Raw genomic sequence first — 23955 nt, 5'->3', positions numbered from 1 at the left:
TCTTCGGCTGAAAAAATGCTTTTAAAAGTAAAAAAAAAAGCCTTTGATGATCGCGCAGCTCAGCTGGGATCGTCAAAGGCTTTTAAAAGAAAAAAAGGGTTTTTTTCTTTTAAATGCCTCTGACGATCCAAGCTGAGTTGCCTGATCAGCAGAGGCTTTTTAAAAAACTCAGTTGGATCGTCAGAGGCATTTAAAAGAAAAAAAACCTTTTTTTCTTTTAAATGCCTCTGATGATTCAAGTTGAGTTTTTAAAAAAGCCTCTGCCGATCAGGCAACTCAGCTGGGATTGTCAGAGCCTTTTGAAAGCATTTTTTTACAACCTCTTCGCTGAAGAGTCTCAACCTCTTCACATCATCAGTCTCAAATCCCTTCATACCCTCTAAGTCCAGCCCACCTTGAATTCTATTGACACTTATCTATGCCTATTTGCTTTGACCATTAGTAGTTCAGATTGTTGTTTTGAAATGTAAAATTTGTTACTACCGGTTCTGTGAGCATGGCTTGGAGTTGGGGAGGGTAATGTGACTGGGTGGGCGTGACCAACTTTTTTTTTTTACTTTTAAAAGCATTTTTTCTACAACCTTAAGAGGTTGCAGGAAAAAAATGCTTTTAGATGCCTCTGACGATTAGGCAACTCAGCTGGGATTGCCAGAGGCTTTTAAAGGCATTTTTTTCCCTACAACGTCTTCGGCTGAAGAGGTTGCAGAAAAAAATGCTTTTAAAAGCCTCTGACGATCCCAGCTGAGCCACGCGATCATCAGAGTCTTTTTTTTTTTTTACTTTTAAAAGCATTTTTTCGGCCGAAGAGGTTGCAGGAAGAAATGCTTTTAAAAGTAAAAAAAGCAGCCTCTAAAGATCGTGCGGTTCAGCTGGGCATGGGGGAGGCAGGGATTTTTGCTACCGGTTCTCTGAACCACCCGCCATCATTGCTACCGGATCAGGTGATCCGGTCCGAACCGAGAGCATCTCACCCCTGCGGCAACCTTAAACACTCAAAGAGCCACAAAGGTCCTAACACGAAGCCCCCACCCCTCCGTTCAATTCTGGAGCCGACCGGAAGTCTGGTTCCCCCACCATAGAGTTTCCTCCTAGCACGGCATCCTTTTTCCTCTACTTGTTCTAACTGAAAGCCCTATCAATTTTGGAGCTGACCGGAAAACCCACCCCTTGCCATAGAGTCTCTTCCTGGTCCGCCGTGCTTTTCCTCCCCATAACCAGAAGCTCCTCTCAAAATTGTGGCGGCGACAGGGAGCCGCAGCAGAGGGATGAAAGAGCCACATGCGGCTCCAGAGTTGCAGGTTGCTGACCCCTGGTTTAAACCTTTATAATCATTTGAACTGCCTGGACTTCGCGATTTTCCCACACTTGACATTTAGTTTACTGACAGTTCTATCCCCTAAATATCCAGATGTATTTTATACATTAGTCATTATACAATAGTCTTTCCCAATGTAGTATTCACTGGCTGTATTCCACCTCAACTCCCATTATCCTATTAGCTACGCTAGTTGGGGAATTCTGGGAGTTGCAGTTCACTGCATCCGCATACCACGTTTGGGAAAGTTGGGTTATAGAGGGATTGCTATTGCTAAAGTAATAAAGGAAATGCTTCTGTGAGTTAAGTTAGTTGCAAAAGATTTTTTTTAAAAAAAAAACCATTCAATTGTGTTTGATTCTCAGAGACTACCTGGAGAAGTCTCTGAGGTTTTCTTGGCAAGTTTTTTCAGAAGTGGTTTGCCCTTGCTTCCTTCCAAGGACTGGGAGAAAGTGACTGTCCCAAGGTCATCCAACTGATTTTGTGCCTAAGGCAGGACTAGAACTGATACACTCCCAATTTCTAGCCTGATGCCTTCACCACTACACTCTACTGACTCTTAAGAGAAAAAAAATATTCTACACACAAACATTAACCAAACATTCTTCACGTTTCTTCTTAAAGGAATAGAATTCTGTCCATTATTCTATTTCTAAGCAACATCTCTATATATGAAGACATTCCATGACAGGAAGTCAGAACAGAAATGCCATGCTTGCCAACTTGAGCTTTCTCTAATAGTTACAATGCTTTTATGGGTGATTAGGTCTCTAAAACGATATATTTACTCCACAAGTTCAAGGACTTTAATTCTTTTTGTTTCCAGAGGAAGGACTGCAATAGCTGTACCATAATTCCGGGAAGATGTAGTTCATTCTGAATTCTATGGTTTGTTCAATAAGCCACAACAGACTAAGTCCACAGCAGACTACATTTCGATTTAGTGCAATTCGTGAAGTCAGCCGAAATTTCCCCAAAAGACATTTCAACGCCTTTAATGAAATACAGGGAGGCCTGGCGTGCTGTGGTCCATGGGGTTGTGAGGGATCAGGCACAACTTAGTGATTGAACAACAAATAAAGTACAATATCCCCATAGTATTTTGGGCACAAATCCATTATCATTAAATCAATTTCATCCATAAATCTTGGACTTGTGGTGAAATGAATCCTAACATGTTACATAACTACCAGTTCTACCCTGGCTGGTTGCACTTATCCAGAATTTGCTTCCGTTGTTAAATTAGTCATAATTATTTGCATTCACACATTGAATAAATCATGGTTTACAAAATGTAGTGGACAGATTCAAATGACGTGTTAAGCCGAAATAAAATATGTGTTAAGTATAGTTTAGGGCAATATATGAACCCAGCCACTTATACTGCAATTAAGGCTGTTCAGTTGTCATCTAGCATATAAATTGACAGATTTGGGCCTGTGCAGACCAACATTCTCGAATATTTTTTAGGTGAGCTACATTGGCAGCAGCCACCTCTTCAACTTCCTATATAGCATCAGCGCATCAAAATCTCGTCTTTTTTTTTTTTTTGGCCTGGGAAATAAAGCAACAACTTCACATCAGAAAGGTGAAGTAGGAAGAATCATGTGAATAATCAGTTATAGATATGAAATGTTCTGTTATTTTTCATGGTCTCTGGGCATAATGGAGAATAGCAAGTTTTTCATAAGGTAAAAGTTTGGGAATTAGAAAAGAGATTCCTCTTATCAAAAGAGCCACCCAGCGTGGGCTGCTGGGGGTATGTAGGGGTTCAGGAGAACCTCTGGCTAAGATTCTGTGCAGTTTGGAGAACCCCCAAATCCCACTCCTGGCTGGCCCCACCCACCCCACTCCTCGCCTCCCAGGAGTCCCCACGCAGCTCGTTTTGGATGCAGGTAAGTGCAGGGCATGCATGGAGGCTCAGGGAGGGCAAAAAACAGGCCTACCAAAAGTTTGGAAAGTTTGGGCCCGTTTCCAGCCTCCAGAGGGCCTCTGGAGCTTGGGGAGGCCATTTTCACCCTCCTGGAGGCTCAAGGAAAGCCTCTGGAGCCCAAGGAGGGCAAAAATCCCCCCCAATGGTGCAGGAGGCTAACTAGGCCATGCCCACCATGGCCACGCCCACCCAGCAACCAAGCAGATAACCCCTTGCTAAAATGTTTGAAGCCCACCCCTGGAGCCACTTGCTGTGGACCTGACATTGAGAAGTTGGGATAGCCCACACTGTAACTCTGCAGATATTTTGAAGTGGAAATTCTTAAGAGAGACAATGTTGTTTTTTTAAGCACAGGTACCTTTAACATCATCAAGGACCAATACCGTAAGCCAATGAGCTGGTAAACCAGACAATATATTGGGAAGAGGGAAGAAGGCCACCTCCTCATTCAGAATAATACGCAAGCAGCCAATTGGGAAAAAAACTTACTTCTCATAATTTAGAATGCCAGACTGTGTCTGACATCTAGTCAATGTAGCGTAGAATCCAATTGGCTGGTAGAACTAGAAAAGAAAACAGGTAAAATGATGTCTGGGGATATATGGAATGTAGACACAACTTTGGGTATAAAAAAATATGTAGGTCACTCTTATCTTTGTGCCAAATTAAGGAAAGTGGTTGGAGGCGAATATAAAACTAGATATACTGGCTACATTATGGGAAGGTTGAAAGAGCAGGGAGACATAGGAAAATGACACATGAATCCCTGGAAAAGCGAACTAAAGTCTTGACATGAACTTCTTGACAACCAAGTGAAAAAATGGATAAACCAAGAACAAAAATATGTAACACCAAATTAGCATACAAGCAAACTCTTAAAAAATGAACTGGAATATATAAGTTAAAAATTGGCAGGACTCCTTCCATAGTCAAGAAAGGGGTGGGAACAAAACAGGAACAAAAAAACCAGGAACAAAAAAGAGAATATCCATTAAGCCCTATAAGGTTAAATAAATAAATAAATAAATAAATAAATAAATAAATAAATAAATAAATAAATAAATACTTTTATTTCTATACCGCCCTTCTCCCGAAGGACTCAGGGCGGTGTACAGCCTATTAAAAACACAAAGACAAACATCAGTTAAAAAATAATTAAAATTATTACATAATTTCGGCTCAGATTTAAAACCCCAAAATTTAAAACCCAATTTAAAAATCATTACATTGATAGCCCGGCTTGGCGGAACAGCAGGGTCTTGAGGGCACAGCGAAATACACGGAGGTATTTCCGCATTTACGGGGGCAGTTCATTCCACAGGGCAGGGGCTCCCACAGAGAAGGCCCTCCCCCTGGGTGTCGCCAGCCGACATAACTTGGCTGATGGCACCCTGAGGAGACCCTCTCTGTGGGAGCGAACTGGCCGGTGGGAGGCTGTTGGTGGCAGAAGTCGGTCTCGAAGGTACCTGAGGATGTTCGGTATATCCTGAATCAAGGAAAGAGAGACTTTATGAACAGATAGTATCTGATGTGTCTCTGAACCAATACTGATTGCACTGCAGTATGCCCCAATTTATAAACAGATCTAGGCTACCATAGGCAAACAATGGCAAGCATCTATTGTAATGAATAATGTAGGTTAATGAGATAATTTGTGAGAGATGGATGGATGGATGGATGGATGGATGGATGGATGGAAGGAAGGAAGGAAGGAAGGAAGGAAGGAAGGAAGGAAGGCTGTGGGAAAAAAGTAAAGATAGAACCAATAGGCACCTTGGGTGCAATCCTTAAGCAACTGGAGCATCACTTGAACACCATTGGCATTGACAAAATGACCACCAGTCAATTGCAAAAGGCAGTCGGAATAGCTTACACCCTGAAATATTTGATATTTTAATATCAAATAACATCTACCTATCTCACATTTGCCTATCTCGAGTCCTTAGGAAGGACTTGATAGGTGGATAAAAATGTCAAATCCAGTCTAAACATCTGATTGGCTGTGTACCAATGATAATGACAATAAACGGGAAACATTATAAACATAAATAGCATGCCTGATATGGCAGTTATTGAAAAGAAGAGAAAGTCTGGTTCATTGATGTTGCTATTCTGGGTGATGATAAGATTGAAGAAAAAACAATTGGAAAAAATATGAAATAAAGGGACTTCCAGATCAAAGTTGAATGCTTCTGGAAAAAGAAATCCATTGTTATACCAATCATGATTAGAGCCTTTGGAGCAATGCCTGAAGAACTTCTTTTGATACCTGGGAATATTGAATTTATAAGAACTAAATGCCCTAAATCTACAAAAAAAAAAAAAAAAAAAAAAAAAAAAGAACCCCACCTTGCCCTCTTGGAACTGCCTATATTCTTATATACTACCTTAATCATTCTTAAGTCCTTTGTTAAGACTTGAATTCTTAAGTCCTTTGTTAAGATTTGAAGTCTTAACAAAGACTTGAATTATGAATTTTCCACCAATCTTAAACAGTGAATGTAACTGTACACTACCCACTTATAATACACAGGGGGAAATAGTGAAAATTGAAGAAACCAAGATACCCTCTGGAAATAACATCAAGAGTCTGGATGAAGACAATCACTACAAATATCTAATGGTGGAACCTCGAACACCATCAAACAACAACATCTGCTATCCCAGGACCTTGGGAAGACTCAATAGCTAGATAAAAATGCCAAATCCAGTCTAAACATCTGGCTGACTCTGCAATTAACCATGTAATTTATTAAATTTATATGAAAGCCGACTCCCAGAGACTCTGGGCGGTTTACAATTTGTTAAAAACGCTAATATTTCATCTCTCTGCTTCAAAGATGTGCTATAATTACCGCCATGCACTTGATAAATGTCTGTGATACCAAAGGAGGGATAATATAAAGAAATACTGATATTGGGTGCACTCAATCAGGAATGACAATATTTTTTGGGATGACAGCATGAAAGCATGCATCCATAATGTCTAAAGGTGGATATCCGTGATTATCCTGAAAGGATAACAGAAGGATGTTTGTCAAAATCAAAACTCCCAAGGAGTGATATAATCATTCGCAATCTTCACCTCAGATTGAAGATCTTTACGATTCTTCTTCAGAGTGTGACTTTGAATAGAGTCTGTGGCTAGTGCTGATAATTTGCTAGGAAGCACCAGCAATAGAGGCTAAAACTGAGTTTTATTCTAAGATTGTTAGGGTGAATAATTGCTGTATAAATTTCCCTCTGTTTGACCGTCTCCCGTACCTTCTGGACCTTATGAAAATTCCACCAATAACAACAGCAACTTGAACCAAATAATAAAAATGATAGGTAATACAACTGATGGAAACTTGAAGATTGAAAAATATAGGTAGTCCTCAAGTTACGACCATAATTTAGCCCAAAATTTATGCTAAGTGAAACATTTGTTCAGTGAGTTATGCCCCATTTTACAACTTTTCCTGTCACAGTTGTTAAGTGAATCATTGCATTTGTTAAGTTAGTCACACTTAATTTGTGTAAGTGTTAACACAGTTGTTAAGTGAATCTGGATTCCCCATTGACTTTTCTTGTCAGAAGGTAGCAGAAGCTGATCACATGACACCAGGACACTGCAACTGTCATAAATATGAACCAAGCACCTGAATTTTGGTCATGTGACTGTGGGGAATGCTACAACAGTTGTGAGGTGAAAAACGCTCGTAAGGTTTTTTTTTCAGTGCCGTTGTAGCTTTCAACAGTCACTAAATGAACTGTTGTAAATTGAGGACTACCTGTAGCCTTCCAGAAAGGACCAGGCACCATTAAAGAGGCCCAAATAGCCAAACCTATTGTAGCATGACCACCCCAACAATATTCTCTGCAGTGTAGACAGCAATATATCAACACATTGAACTATTGCTTTGAAAGATGGCACCAGTCAGTGAAAAAGACAGTGACTAAAAGCTCTTTCAGAGAAAGGCTAAAGAACAACAACTGCTATTTCATTTCACAAGGGTATTGATGGAAGCCATTTCAACCTTACCATTTGATATTTGGAATTCTAACTTTGAGATAGAATATCTACATCTCCCAAATGAATTCAAATTAAGTCTCTCTTTATCAAAGGCAAATTGTTAATATTCTAACTAATTTACCCAGGGAGGTTTCTACTGTGATGCAATGAGGAATCAGATCGTTGAAGAGGAAGATTTCATTCCCTCTTGTACACAATATGAATCTTCCATATGCCCCCCCCCCAAATAAATCAAATAATAGATGCTCAGGTATCTCAGCAGCCCTTTCCTCCTTGAAGGCGCACAGGCAAAACTGATAGCGATGTTAGAACTGAGACATCAGATAAGACCAGACTGGTTATCAAGGAGCACTGGTGAGCTGCAATGAAAGGAGAGGGGCAGCCTCCAAAGAAAAGAACGGTCATTAATCCGATTGCTGAACCTGCAGGAGAAAGAAATACTCAAGCATAAGATTTTGAATCAGAAGCAAAATTCTCTGAATCCAATCCTGGTATTCAGTACTGAATGATGGGTGTGACCTTTGTGATACAGAAAACAACACCAGGGCACATATAGCAGGAACTGCTTATGAAGTATACTGCTGTTGTTGAGCCAGTATGGTCTAGTAAACAACTGGAAATCATATATATTGTTTATGGAGACGTTTTATATAGAGAAGAGAAATGATTGCAAATATACCAAAAGGAAAAGCCTGTGTAGAAAGGATCTTACTGTGGATAATAAGTATAGAGGCACAATGAGCACCGTGGTCAATGGTGCTTAGAATTATTCTGCTCCAGAAAGATCTGAGGTTGTCAATGTTGCAGAATGTCCTTATTTTTAGTACACTTGAAACCATGAAGGCAGAACCTTTGGAAGCATCAGAATTTGTTGAGGATCAAATACCAAGATCAAGAATCTCGCCTGTGAAAAATGGTAGGAAGAACTGTAGATGTTGAATGAATTTGATCCATGGTGCTCCAGTTCTGTGACAGTCAGTACCAAAAAAAGAAAGAGAGGTGGAACTAAACTGTCATAAGTCTCCAACAACAGCGAAACTTTGGCAGTAAAAGGCTCCTTGAGGTGCAAAAAGTTAGCTGAACCTAATTTAATTACTTCCGTTTTCTTGATATTGAAACAAGAGATGAAAATAATATTCCCTGGATTAATGGCACAAATGCCATTTGGGTAAGGTATTTTGGTCCCTAAATCACAATCGGATTGGGTTTTTAATCACCAGTTTCTATTTTGACAATATTGGACAAATGTCAAAATTGGTGTTTATCCCTTGCCAAATAGGGTGACTTCCAGCTGTGGGTGCTGCTTTCAGAATCTGCCTCCACAGAGACATGCAATAGCAGAATTTTTGGTAACAGAACTATAAATCAGTGTGACACTTTCTAAGACAGGACAGAAACTTACAAGTGGCAGCCCCTGGGAGGACTTTCAGTCTCACAGTAAGAACACTTTGGGGAGAATGGCCACAAAATCTTAGGCCTCAAGACGTAGATGGCTTTTGAAAGAGACGTCAACAAGAAAGAGACAATATTATCTTGCTATTTGTTTCATTTGCTAAAGAAAAAGAAACATCACTCAAACATGGTGGACGAAGAACAAAAAAAAATGCTTCTAACAAAGTCACCAAGATGGTGGGGCAAAAAAAGAACTGAGATTATTTTGGCATACTAGTGCTCTATAAAATGTGGAACTTTTCCTAACAAAGGTCAGCTATAGGATATTCTTGATTGGTTGCACAAGATACTCACCCTGAAGTGTAATTATAGTTATCTCAGCATAGATCAGGGGAGATATACTAGCCCATGAAATGTAGAAATACAACCAACATTTTAACATTACTTACAATCCCCTGAGAGACCTAGCAACTTTGTATGTTCATTTTTTTAGATTTAGAACACCAGTTATGGATAGGTTAATGAAGCTTTCACATTGTGTGCTATGGCATTATGTGGTTGTTTGTTTTAGCTTAGTACACTACATGAATCCAGTTGCTGTACCTTGTAAACCATTGCTCCTTTGTTGGGCAAATCCAACCATTTGTAGTGCATTTAAAAAGCTAAGATGAGGCAATGTCTTAGCGCAATATATTAACCCAATCACTGTATGAAACTGCTTGTTTTACTTGGAAGCAAAATGATTCTTGAGCTAAAGTTCCACTACTAGAGTTATCCTCCTGGTTACATAATTAATCACATTGAATGACACTTGTCACCATCTTGATGAAGTCAGATTTTTTTTTTTAAAGAATTCTCAGCATATTCCTCAGTTGCAGGATGAAGTTACCCTTCCCACAACTTTGCAAGTAAAATGACATGTAAAATTACTGCCAACTCAATGCCAGCTGAGCCATCCAACTTTCCTAACCATTCACCCTTTATTCCATTTGGAGGTTTGGGGGGGGGGGGTTTAGAAAGCACCCAACCAGCATGTACTGTATGTATGTGTCTCTAATGGAAAGTATTGCCTCTTTCTAAAAACGATAACTTTAGCTTCTAAAAAATTATAGTACAACACTGCTCTGGGAACTGAGGGGGAAGATATCTGAGTGACACAATGGGAACCAACCAATCAGTATTGTACACAGACAGCTTCTCTTTCAAACTTGTTGAACTAGTTTTTTTTCCAGGTTCAGCCCTGGAGAGGAATGGTACATTTGGGTTGCGCACTCTAAAAATGTTACGACGGGCCACCTTCATCCAAAGTCAAAAACTCTGAATACAGTCACCAGGTCTCAGCTGTCTCACCCTCATTTCCCTGTGCAAAAGGAAAACACCAGCCCCCTTGGGAGTAAGTCTTATCACCTTGATACTATCCAGACTCAGCGCCTAAAAAGTTTAAAGGCTGCAGCAGGGAGGACTTTTGGAGAGGGAGAAAAAAAGAAAGAGGAAGAAGAACACAAGCTGATGAGCGAGAAAAGGCAAAAGATAGTACAACTTTGGCAGGCTGGACTTGCTCTACCCCAAGTTGTAAATGTCTCCCAACCCTCCAAACGAAGCTTAGCCTTGAAACAGTTCATTTCCCCAATGGAGAACTGAGCAATTCCTTCAAACAGGAGTGGCAGCTAGTTACTGTTGAGAAGAATTGCTTTGGCTGTCCTTCCTCAGCTGAAGCTGGCATGCCAGATAATGGCGATTGGGAAGGGGGAAGACTAAAGGACATAAACTGCGCTGCCAAGGAGGTTTATCTCTTTTAGCTGGGCGTCATATTTTCATAGACTAAGGTATTTCTTTAAAACCCTATCCTAAAGATATTAGAGGTCTCAGCAATGGAATGAGCGACTTAGGAATCCCTGAGCAAGGCCCCAAGGGAAATTAGGAAAAGAAAGACATCAGATCCACCGGGGATGAAAAAATACTTGAAGCTTTATTGACCCTTTTGATAAGGTCCTGCAGATACTTGATACTTTTCTGAAATAACATTTTAATGAATACGAATAGATTTATGGGAAAGTCTTTAAAAGTTAAATATGTTAATGTTGAATTGCATGCCAAAGCACCGGAATCGGATGGTCTATGAGGAATTATGATTGTACCATCCAGAAGATGTGGAAAAAAGTATAATATTGAGAAACTGGAGAAGTGAAATTATTCCAAGTATTAAGGTTTGGTTTTCAAAAATGTGTAATTTAGCCTTCTTGGAAAAGTCAATATTTTCTACTAATCAAAAGATGAAACAAACTAACGAAAAGTCAAAAGTTCGTCCACCCTTTTTTTGCTGTTTTCATTAGTACTAATACATACTAATAAATACTAATATTACTCAGCTATGGATTTGGATTACTTTCTCTCACAGACCAAAACAGAAATAATTTTTTAATCTGTCCAGTTTGTCCCAATTTGTAACATCTAGCACAGTTTTCCCCCTGTCTACCCCAATTATCTCCATTATCATCCTGTAGTTCCTAGATCAATCTTTTTTCCCTTTCCTTTTTTAATTTATAGGCTAGCCATTTTCTGGGCTTATTTGCATGTTCAAAAAAAATTGTTTTGCTGCTTTCAAATCTCTTGCCCTTTCCTCTTGCTCCACCATATTTAATTTATGTTTAGCTAGGACCATTTTCCCTTTGATTTTTTTCGTTCTGGGGCTCCCTTTGTAATTTACATTCTAATTTTTTAATCGCCTTCTGAAGAGTATTATGCTTTTGCCTTTTCTCCTTTTTTTTTTTTTTTTTTTGCTATATAGGCTATAACAATACCTCTTAGGTATGCTTTAGCTGTATCCCATATAATTTGTAATGATGTTGGTTGCTTCGTGTTTTCTTTAAAAAATAATTTTTTAATCTGTCCAGTTTGTCCCAATTTGTAATATCTAGCACAGTTTTCCCCCTGTCTACACCAGCACACTATCCACTACATTTCCAAGTGATGTCTTTGGCTCTGCCACATAAACTATGGCTATTTGATCCAAGCTCAGCCAAGATCATTTATGAAAACAGTGGTTGCATTGTGTGGGTGCAAATGGCAGCTCTGCCCTTCCAGGCCTTAGCCCAGGGCTATGTTAGGTTAATATCAAATTAAAAAACAGTGAACCCGAGTACTATAGTCATTTGTTTTCCTATAACATTTTCTTTCCTTGCCTGAAGAGTCCAATGTTGTTGGGATCCATCATATTGTATCCTTTGCCATTTAGTCTAAGAATGGCATTCAAGCTGAATTAATAACACTTCCTCTGTCACTATTTCTGGCTTGTGGCTGGTTGCCTGCTCTCATAATCTAACTAGATGTCTGCAGCATAGCTTGGCTTTTTTCCATTGGTCAGATTTAATAATGGCTCTACGAGAAGCTCCTAGTTAAACTTGGCTGATCTCAAAAAGTTAAGCAGGTTCAGAACTGGTTAGTCCTTCAATGAGAGGCTGTTAGGACATCCTAGGGTCTTAAACTAAAGTGAGAAGTTGAAAGAAAGATTGCAGAAAAAATTGCAATTTTTGGATGAACAAACAAACCAAACAAAGACAAATCCTTTTCATATATTTGTCAGGAAAGGTGCATAACACATCCGTGAAGTCACTGAGACTTGAACTCAATTTGAAGATTACATTTTACTAAAAAATACTTCACCATGCTAATTAAAATAGCAATAACTTACAACATATCTTCCTTCACCTTAGAGAAATCCAAGGCCTAGTTTTTCCTTTGCCTTAACATATACAATTTTTCCTTTTCTCTGACTCATTCTGTTTCTCCACCAAAGTTGGTCTTTATGTCTATCTGGTTACTTCTCTCTTCTTTCATTTGGATTGATGCCTGCTATCATAGTCTGTTCTAATTACCTCAACAGGATCCTCTTGAATTTCTATAATTGCTAACCAGCACAGCCACTTCGAGGTGGTTGGGAACCATAGGTGTTGATGTTCAACACATCTTAAGTGCCACAAGATGAGATAGGATGATCTATTTCATTGGTACTCTCACTGGGCATGGTACTACATTGGTACTTCATTGGTACTACAGTGGGCTTCCATCTGAGCCCACACAATCTCCAAACAGCATACTGACTGGCGATAAGGCAATTTATTTATTTGTTTGTTTGTTTGTTTGTTTGTCAAGCATATATAAGATAACAGGTAAAAGTATAAACATAATTTGAATACATGAAAAGAGTAAGAGTAAAATACAATACATCTCAAGATTGCCATGTTGAAGAATGCTGCCTTCCAAGTTCAATTAGCTTTGGCTCTGTTATACCAATCTGTTCAAACTCATTTTAAGAATATATCCCACATGATTTGGCTTCTCCAGTCTAGAATATATTCAATCCTCAGGATACTTTGGACACCTTTGAAATCCACAACCTATAGAGACTCAATCAAAATGCCATAGACTTTTCAATAGCGTGATCCTACTCATTCAACTAGATCTCAGTTATTTATTTTGTTAATGGGACAAGAGCTGCAATGGAATTACAAATAAAAAGGTGGAAGATGAATCATTTGTATCCCTGGTGCTTGCCAGCAACACCTGTCACGTTTTATCCACAATAGCAGAACAAAGGGCATGGCAAATCAACATAAACAACCCTGCTGTGTTATTTTCTAGAAACAAGGTAGCTTCTCGGAAACTCCTTCTTCCCACTCAAATCCCATACCTTTAACATTTCCTACAATTGTCCAGATAGCAAGTTTCATCATTCTCTGACCGCATTATTGGGATGACAGGAACTGCAGTCCACGGTTGCTCACTGCATAAAAAAATATTTTGAAAGCTGAGATACCATAGTGCAACCTCTTAACTAATTCAAAACTCCTTGATCTAGCCTGATGCGCTCAAGAGGTCTTAGATTTGCTTTGCTATAGTTAAAATAGAATTTCAGGTGTTAATCCAATGGTTGGAAAGGGGCATTTCAGATTATGGAAGTTTGATCTAGAGCAGGGGTGGTATTCGCTTACCTTCACTACCAGTTTGTAAATGTGAGCGCCCGTGTGCGTTAGCACTTTGCTCGCACATGCCAACTTATGCGCATGCGTAGGACCTTCTGCGCATGCGCAGAACGTCAAAAATGGGATCTGATGACGTCTGGGCAGGTGGGTGGAGCCTCCTTCAGCCACCGCTACCGGTTTGCCCAAACTAGATAGAATCTGCTGAATACCACCACTGATCTAGAGCAGGGGTCACCAACCTTTTGGACCTTAGGGACCACAAAATCCATAATTTTAAATCCCGTGGACCACTAATATGAGTTTTTTAAAAAGCTAAATAGTACTTAGTGCAATTTTAAAAAATGCAAATAATTTTTCTGCGGACCACCAAAATTTTCTCGTGGACCACCAGTGGTCCGCGGATCACCGGTTGGTGACCGCTGATCTAGAGGATTGATTGCCAACCCTTTTAATGTAGATGTAGTAATGTAATGTAGATGTAGATTGTTTTATTGTATAATAAGAGACTATTTAAAAAGTCAGAGTTTCTCTGTCTCACATAATACCAAACAAAATCAATTTTGAGTTTCTTTCTCATGCTTACACAGTTCTCTACCTTTCCATTGCCAGATCCAGACTTGCCAATGTTTTTTTAAAAAAATTTTTTTGTTAAAAATCATTGTTACCTTTCTACTCAATGCAGTATCAGTGGGAAGAAAAGAAGAGTACATTCACGTTTATTTTGGTTAGGGACCAATTCTTTAAGTAGTCTTTTTTTGCCAGAAGAAAGTTATGCAAGCAAAGGGAGCAAAGAAGGGCTAGTGATACACACAACTGTCTATGCTAAGTTAACCTAATTAGTCACAGAATTATGTGAATTGACTATATTTCCATGCCTTGTTTACCTTGTTCAGAGTCCAAAATGAAACCCAACAGAGGCACTGTAAATCATGCGAGAGGGAGAGAGCTACACGGAGTAAATGTCCTACCTTCAGACATTGTCAATTTTTTATTCAAGCCTTCATATATTTTCTATTCTCCATACATACATATTTTCCATGACCCATGGGAATCAGGAACTGACATAATCTTACATTAGCTAGTTCTCCTATTAGAAATTAACCCACAATTGTTTTTCAATCATCAATCCCAATTTAACAATTTTGGGTAGATTAGACTACAAATTACACAATTCATACTTAGTCTATTTAGTACACTAGTACTACCAGAATTATGGACCCGGCTGGCTTGCCAGGGCAAATATACAGTAATCTCCACTTAAAGAAATAGGAGACCTGTAGTCCTTTTGCACATCACGTCCTGTTACCTGCCCAGAGTAAACTGCACTTGTTATGCAGGAAATTTCAGCTAACTCCACATGGCCAAGAGGTACAAATCAAGCAATACATTTCAGCTCCACATTATTTTTTATTCCCTCCCCCCACCAATATATTCTTAGATTCTTAAGTTGGTTAGCCAATAACGTGTTTTGAAAACCCCTGGATTTCTCCTAGGAATGTATAGTCTCTTAATAAGGCCAGTAATGACAACCACAACTTCAACCACAGCAATACACAAGCACACAATAGATACAAACTTAAAGTGAACCGCTCCAAACTCGATTGCAGGAAATACGACTTCAGCAACAGAGTGGTCAATGCCTGGAATGCACTACCTGACTCTGTGGTTTCATCCCCAAACCCCCAAAATTTTAACTACTGTTGACCTCACCACATTCCTAAGAGTTCTGTAAGAGGGGCGTGAATAAGAGCACCAGCGTGCCTACCGTCCCTGTCCTAATCTTCCCTTTATTTGTATTCATTTTATGTATTCAGTCCATGCTTATACTTATATATATTATCTAATATGTACGACAAATAAATAAATAAAAAATAAAAAATTGAATGACACATTGCCCACAATTATTGATCATTCTCTGCCATGAACAGTGTGCAGTGTTGCTTGTTTTCCTTCTCAAAGGCCTGGCTGAGGTCATTTCTAAGCTGATGAGATGGGTACTCTAGAACCCTTTTCTAGATCCTCTGTAAATGGGAAGAAACGAAATAGGGAAATATTCTTGGAACGAAGCATCTTCAGCTGCATTCATTGTATTCTTCAGAAGTGGCTGGCCACCATAAATCTGGATCGTGCTTTAGAAGTATTACTCTAAAAAGACTTTCTCTGTCGCTGAGTCAAAATTCTATCCACCTATCCTTGAATCAGCAGAAAACTATATCCTCAAAACATTGACTGTTCCCATTGTTTTCTCTAATCTAGCCTCTATGGTCTCTGATCTCACTCACTTACTCACTCATCCTCAAAGGTAATAGGCAAAACCTAACAAATTTCACACATCTGCAGGCTGCCTTGAACTGTGCCAAGGATGTCTACCTTAGTACAGCTAAGTCTGTTATGCTTGTCCATTCATGGATTGGAAATGAGATGAAGGCAATCTCAGGAGAATATGGCCAAAAAAAAAAGAGAGAGAAAAAGATGTGGGCACATTTGTGCTATGATTAGTGGGTAAAGATTAGCAAGTGGGCAAAGACTCTTAGACAGAAAATATCTGTGGGAGTTTTTCAGAACAGCTTTATTAGAACAAAGATGATATCTGGCTACCATACTTTTGATATGTTCTGTTTATGCAACAGTGACCGTTTCAGTAAACACAGCATATTCTATGCAATGGAGATGAGATAAAAAGGAACACTCTTCTTGTGCTAAGAAGTTATAACACTGTATAAATATGGATCTAGGCACACCTTCTAAGAACAGGTTAAGCTAAATGGCATGTTCCACTCTAGTCATAGTTGACTACTGTGTTTCCCCAAAAATAAGATCCTGTCTTATACTTTTTTGAACCCTGAAATAAGTGCTTGGCCTTATTGCCATGTGCTAAAAAGCCCGATTGGGCTTATTATCAGGGGATGTCTTATTTTGGGGGAAATAGGGTAGAGAAGAGAGTCAACTCCATCAACCATATAAGGGGAAAAAAAAACTGTGCCCAACAGGCTTTGGAGGTACAGGACAATGTTGAAGGAATAAAGGAAAGGAATAAAGCTTTGCAAAGTGTGTAACAAATAGAAAAGATAAGCAGAAGGCGAGAGACAACTTTTAAATGAAAACCAAAAACCATACAAAAGGTTTTAATGTTCATCTTGTCCAACTCTGCGCTCAAATAAGATTGTCTCATACATGTCTGGGAGCAATTTAAAGCCCAATATTTTTCAATTTTGTGACTATTCTTGATGGGAGAAATCAAAAACAAACACAACTATAGCAATTAGCAAAGAAACATCTAAGAAGAAGACAAGAGTGCAGGTGTTTTATTGTAACTCAAATGGATATCTGGGTTCTAAGCCTAAACCATCCTTAACCATGCTCAGATGATGATTACTGTCCAGTCCATATCTTTTAGTCTTAGCCTCATTATTAAGATGATGACATGGGCAGAAGTACATGGTATCCTGAATTAAGTGAGAAAGACACAAAAAAGAGCTTGGACAAGATCAAAGCAGAAAGCTACTCAATCTGCAAAAGTTCCGAGACATGGATACTTCTTTCAGTCTACTGTGGCCCAATGTTAAAAAAAGAGTTTTTATTGCACCTTCCAACTTGGTTTGCCTGGATACAGATTTTATCCATCATGGCTTTATTTATAAGCCTGCCTTTAATTTCATCCTTTTTAACAGTTTATTTTTGGCCAAATGCTGCTACTAATGAAAAACATAAAGGGAGCATTCCATGGAACCAAAAGTAACAGTAAAAAGGATCCCAAAGGATATTCTGGGTTTTCTTTTTTTAATGTCTCACTGTAGGTCCTTGTCTGCCATGTGAGAAACAGTCTGAATCCTGAGACAGGAGGGTTCTAGGGGCCCATCCGAAAGCAATTTTAGTAGGCTAGGCAGAAATACCATGTTCCCTTTTTTTTTATTCTGCACTAATCAAAGGGGAGCAGAAACAAGTTCTGCTTTGTAATTAAACAGGCAGCAAATGAAGAAAGCAAGAAGAATCAATGTTCACCAACACGAAATGTTCATATGCTGCAATTTTCACTCCACCCAATTTGGAAAATCTGTGCATCCATTTATTTCATTGTTGTTCTGACTAATAAATCGAATGACCTTTATATATCTCAGCCTCATATCCCTTATAGTTACAACAGGAACTGTCACTCCACCTTTCTGTACAGGACAATTGAAGATGCTCAGATACATAACAAATGTGACAGAAAGAGAATTGACAATGTAATTGAACTTGGGGAGCAATCCTCAAATTTTCCTTTAGGGGGTGCTCATTTAAAAGATCCAGACTGTACCATCCAGCCTGGTTCCATTTTCCAATCAAAACCTTAACATCAATATGTTAATATATACAAAACAGTCCAACAGAGACATAATGGAGACTTTTTAGATCTGCATTTAATTGGCTCCTAGCACAGACATATTGGCCTCATTATTTTTGGAATCCTATACACCATCATATCTTTTATTGAGGTCCAGACATCTGGGCCTGAAAATTGGTTCTGTTGCTAGGCAGGCATCTACAGAAGATTGCCAAGGAAACAGATTTGTTGCCTACTCAACAGAACAAATCCAAGCAGATAGGCTGCTAGCCACCACAGCCATCAAGCAAGCCTATTGTGCAGTCAATAATCTACACAAGAGTGGTACTTATATAAGCAGCAAGGAGATGCAGAAGAGGAAAGATTAGAGAGCAGCAAGATGACTATAAAGGATGGATGGATGAACGGATGGATGGATGAGTTAATTATGTATGCAAGTCCTTCTCTTACATGAAGATAGCATGGAGCAATACTGGCTTGATAGCAAGTCAAAAATAAGAGTATGGCCGAAAAGGTCTGCGCCAGGATGAAACTACAGGAAAGTTTACTTTGTTCTTTTCCTATCCCTAGCAGAAACAATCCGACAATGAAATCGGAACAATCTGTTTGCTATTTTAGCAATATATGTCAAGATGGGACCCTAGTTTAATTGACCCATTCAAGGATTTGAATAACATTTGGAGGAGAGGAAAGTTATTCATAGTAGCTAAAGGTTTAAGAAAATAAAATAATAAAATAAAATAATAAAATAAATAAAATAATAAAATAAAATAAAATAAAATAAAATAATAAAATAAAATAAAATAAAATAAAATAAAATAAAATAAAATAAAATAAAATAAAATAAAATAAAATAAAATAAAATAAAATAATAAAATAAAGACTAGCACCATGGTATAATGGTCTAGGCATCTGGAGCACAGGCCCAAAGCTGCCCCACCTAATCCACAGCCACCCACCACTACAACACTTTTTCCGGCCGAAGCCGAGCGCTTTCCCACAAAAACTTACAGATGCCGGGCACTCTTTTCTTAGAGACAGTATGGGCTGCCACACCCCTTCTCCTTCCGCAAACATTCACAAAGTAATCCCTCGCCGCCTGCCCCCTCAACTTTGAAAAAAAAACTTTGTTCAGGTATTCAAGAGGGAAAAGAAATGGTCCTAGGGGACTAGGTGGAGGGAGGGGAGAGAGGGAGAGAGAGAGAGAGAGAGAGATGCTTCCTTCTGCAATCACAAATTGCCTCTCTAATTGCCCACCCCGCACTTCTGAATACTCTCAGTGAGAGATGTGCCGATGATGACTGAAAGCAGCCAAGGTTTCAACACCTTTCCAGGCTCAGGGCAATTCAGTATTCAGAGGAGACATTACTCCACACACTGAATGGGAAGGGAATTTGAAGGAGGAGAGGGGGTGGGGGGGGAGAAGGAAGGCAACTGGGTTGTCCAAGCTTATCAAACTGGAGTCCACCCACATGAGGGGTCCTCTGTCCAAACAGACACCACCAACCACACATATCTACATATAATTATCCTTACCCCAACTTTGTCATTCTCACAGTTTCTCAGAGCCAGGGTTCCTGCCATTCATAAGGAGTCCCGGACACATCCATCACAGGGCGGCTCTGACACAGTCTCTGCCCCGTGTGTGTGTGTGTGTGTGTTTAGATCCATTTCAGACATACAAATCTCTCTCTCTCTCCCTCCCTCCCTCCCTCTCTCTTTCTCTCTCTCTCTCTCTCTTTCAAGAAGACCTTCCCCCTTCCACGGGATCACCCACCGCGCCGCACTCGAAGACTTGGAAACTCAAAAAGAAAGCGGACCAGCCCAGAAATCCAAGCGCCAAATCAGGGGATCTGACCTCCCACCTCAGCTCAAGGCCCAGCCAACTTGTCCACTCACCTGTTTGCCCGGGCAGGCTACAGACGAGCTGGGGTGGGGTGGGGTGGGACACCCCGAGAGACACCTGGAGCTCCGGGAACTTTCCACGTCCCGTCTCTCCCCGCTGCTCCTGGGCGAGTAGGAGCCTCCCTCGCGTTGAGAATCTCTCTCTCTCTCTCTCTCTCTTTTTTTTTTAACGTTCGCTAAGAAATCATTATACTCGGCTATTCATAACCCTAGTAGATCATGTGACACAGCCCTGAAAATATACAGCACATTTTTTCAAAAACCACAGAATGACTTCAGGCGAAGACACGGAAAATATTTTCTCTCTTCTCCTCCTCTCGCTGCCGCCGCCGCTGCCGCTCCCCCTGCGCCCAGGCGCCTGTCACAGCTGGGCTGTGGGACATGTTCCCATGTCCCACAGCCCAGCGGCTTCCTCCACCAAGCCAGGATGCGACCGGAGCCCGCCCGTCACCCACAGAGACCCCAAAAACGGACAGACGTTGTGTACCAGCACTCGGGGGGGGGGGTTGTCTAAAAAAGCCCAACAGCCCTCCAGTTAACTCTCTGCCTGTCACGCTCTGAGGGCGAACCTTTCCACTACACACACAACACTTTTGTGAGTGCATTTGCGGGTCACAATTTTGTCCAGCAGCTTTGCCATGTCGGGGGAGTCGATCCAACTAATCTCCGAGTCTCTCTGGGTTTTCCACAGGGTGCCCACAGGGTCCTGTTCCAAAAGGTGGGACCAGGGGAGAAAAAACTAAATGTCATTACCCTTAAATAAACAGAGTTAAATACAATCCGTTCAGTAAATTCTCCCTTCTGTCATATTAGAAATTAACCTGGGGTACCAACTTTTGGAGGGCTTCGGGATGAGGGCGCATCTCAGCTTTCACACTGAAGCCTGGAGATCTTGGTACATCTTTGCTCTAAGTAAAGACCAGTAAGAGGAGAGAAATCTTCCTTGTAAATTGGCTTACCACCTCCTCTTAATCTCTTCCTTCTCTACCCCCACCCATGCTTAGCCTTATGCAATTGTTAAAGTGCCAAGGAAGTTTTTTTTACAAGGCACTATCAGTCCACATGGCTTTAAAGGAAGCAGTGACCTCAGATAATACGATTGACCCTGCCCAGCGTAGATCTTCAACCTGGTGCCCTCCAGACATTGGCACGGAATTCTCGGCACTGTAGTACCAACACTTTGGGAGGATCCTAAAAATGTCTCTTTTTTGGTGATTTCTCCTGAGCTTTGACAAATAAGTCAATACAGGGAGTCCTCAACGTACGACCCCAATGGAGCCCAAACTTTCTGTTGCTAAGTGAGATCTTTGTTAAGTGAGTTTTGCCCCCCCCCCATTTTACAACCTTTCTTGCCACATTTGTTATGTGAATCACTGCAGTTGTTAAGTTAGTAAAAAAGTTGTTTAAGTGAACCTGGCTTCCCCATTGACGTCGCTTGTCAGAAGGTCCTTCGGGAGAAGGGCGGTATAAAAATTTAATTAATAATAATAATAATAATAATAATAATAATAATAATAAGTCACAAAAGGGGATCCATGACCCTGGGACACTGCAACCGTCATAAATTCAAGCCAACTGCCAAGCGTTTGAATTTTGATCATGTGACCGTGGGGTTCCTGCAACCGTTGTAAGTGTGAAAAAAGGTCAAAGTCACTCTTTTCAGTGCTGTTATAACTTTGAACAGTCGCTAAATGAACTGTTGTTAGTTGAGAACTACCTGTATCCAAATACTAGACAACCACCTCGTATCGACTCAGATCCCCGTAGCTCACTATTGTCTGTATAAATCGGTAGCCGACTCCATCGGTTTAAGACTAAAACTTTTCTAGTCCCGCCTAGAAACGCCAGGAGCTAAGTCCCTTCCACTGATTCCATAAGAGTTCTCAAGACTGCTATTTTTAAAGAACACCACATGTTGTCTCCTGGAGGTGGTGATTATATATACTATATCCTCCACCTTGGACATGATAAGTATTTACACTAGACCACCTGCTGGCAAGGGTCGCGATGGCTCAGTGGCTAAAACATTGAGCTTGTTGACCGAAAGGCTGGCAGTTCAGTGGTTTGAATCCCTAGTGCCATGTAATCGGGTGAGCTCCTGTTACTTGTCCCAGCTTCTGCCAACCTAGCAGTTCGAAAGCACGTAAAAAATGCAAGTAGAAAAATAGGGACCACCTTTGGTGGGAAGGTAACAGCATTCCGTGCACCTTTGGCATTTAGTCATGCCAGCCACATGACCATGGAGTCGTCTTCGAACAGCGCTGGCTCTTCAGCTTTGAAACGGATATGAGCACCGCCCCCTAGAGTCGGGAACGACTAGCACATATGTGCGAGGGGAACCTTTACCTTTACCTTTACCTGCTGGCAGGCACTAGTGCCACTAAATTCTCATTTTTAGAGCATTTGAACCTGTGCCATGCTCATACCAACCACTGGCCCTGGGAAAGCACGGCCTGTGTGATTTGGCAACTTTGAACATGCTAGCTGAAGTATGAAAAGCCACCTCATTATGAAAACTACCCCGCTGATCCAGGGGGAAAAACACAAATGGTTCATCTTTTCTTGAATTCCGGATCTTGAGATCTTGATGGGGCAGATTGAAGGAGAATATATTTAGAAAGAGATGCCTCTCATACCTACCCCCACCCCCACCCCTGCCATCGCTAACTCACATTTACCAGAAAGTAAGAAATGCACCTAAGCAGCAAGACAAGGGGCTCACTCTTTTAACAATTGCATCTTTCCTCAGTTGCATAGAGAGGGGTGAAGGAATTCAGGTCTCCAAATCCCTGACTTGCTGCAGCAAAATACTCAGCCCCAACAGTCTGTGTTGGGGATCTGTGAAGCAGGGCCGTCTTAACAGCATTATGGGCCCCGGGCAAAGCAGTGTTCTGGGGCCCCAAGGACAACTACTCACAGGAATAAAAATGTAAATGGTCGATAAAATTAAACATTATATTTATTTTATTGGTGCTCCCAACAAAATCGGGGTTGAAACATTAAAAACATGCTGTTCAGCAACAACTAATCAACACAGTAAACATTTCAACAATACACGAGGCTTGAAAAACACAATAATACTCAGTAAGCCATACAGTTGCTGTATGTATATGATACAAGGTGCATTGAAGGATTAACATACACAGATTAGTATGGGGCCCCTATGCTTATGGGGCCCATGCGGGCAAGTACCCATCAGGCCCATGTGTTAAGACAGCCCTGCTGTGAAGTAGAGAGCTCCAGGGTACAACAGGAAGGCTTCCACCTCCAACCCAATTCGATGGAGAGGCTTGAGCAGTCCTGTCTGGACTGGTTGCCCCCCACCTCCAATAAATGCTGCAGGCTTATTAGGCAAGACAGCCTGTTCCAACAAGACAGATCTCCTGTCCTGTTCTCCCACCATCATCACCGCACATTTGTCTGTCCTTTGCATTGCTGCTCACATTCTGGGAGTCTCTTCCCTCTTTTGTTCCTGTGGATTGTGATCTAGTCCTGGCATACAGGCAGTCCTCGACATACTGTTTTTAATTGTTTGTTATTGTTTTTAATCATGGGGCCAAATTTATATATATTTTTTTAATTGTATTTTAATGTTTGTAGTTTATGTTTTTACTTGGCTGTTCACCGCCCTGAGTCCTCAGGGAGAAGGGCGGTGTACAAATTTAACAATAAATAAATAAATAAATAAATAAATAAATAAATAAATAAATAAATAAATAAATATCCCAACAGAGCCCAAGATTTCTGCTGTTACATGAGGCATTTATTAAGTGAGCTTTGTCCCCTATTACGATCTTTCGTGCCTCAATGGCAGCAGTGAAATCCACTTACCTGTGCTACCGATTCGGGAATGGGAGCGTGCGGGAGTGCGCATGCATTATGCGCATGCGTGCCTCTTCTGCACATGCACAGAGGATAAAAAAAAGGGATGTAATGACATCCTGGAGGATGGGCGGATCCTCTCACTGGTGCTACCAGTTCGGCGAACCGGATAGAACCAGAGGGGGGATTTCACCGCTGCTCAGTGGTTTAAGTGAGTCACTGCTGTTGATAAGTTAGTAACCTGGTTATGAAGTGAATCTGGCTTCC

At 40.5% G+C, this 23955-nt stretch overlaps 1 protein-coding gene across 4 annotated transcripts in view; it reads right to left on the bottom strand.

Moving 5' to 3' along the window:
- RARG (retinoic acid receptor gamma) overlaps positions 1-20461 on the bottom strand; it is a 156146-nt gene extending 135685 nt beyond the window's left edge. The window contains exons 1-2 of one of the 4 annotated variants that reach the window (XM_087886719.1): positions 19861-20239; positions 13346-13438 (exon numbers count right to left, since the gene is read on the bottom strand). The gene's annotated coding sequence lies outside the window, so the exon portion shown is untranslated. Of the gene's footprint in view, positions 1-13345; positions 13439-18972; positions 19727-19860 lie in introns of those variants that run through there. The other 3 variants (XM_034419157.3, XM_087886721.1, XM_034419159.3) reach the window with 3 other exon arrangements.
- Between the last annotated feature and the right edge of the window lie 3494 nt (positions 20462-23955).

This window comes from Pantherophis guttatus, chromosome 2 (genome assembly GCF_059756535.1).
Source record: "Pantherophis guttatus breed Tessera chromosome 2, ASM5975653v1, whole genome shotgun sequence".
Lineage (NCBI taxonomy): Eukaryota > Metazoa > Chordata > Lepidosauria > Squamata > Colubridae > Pantherophis > Pantherophis guttatus.
Note: the sequence above shows the minus strand (reverse complement) of the source record. Positions and strands in the feature narration are given on the sequence as shown.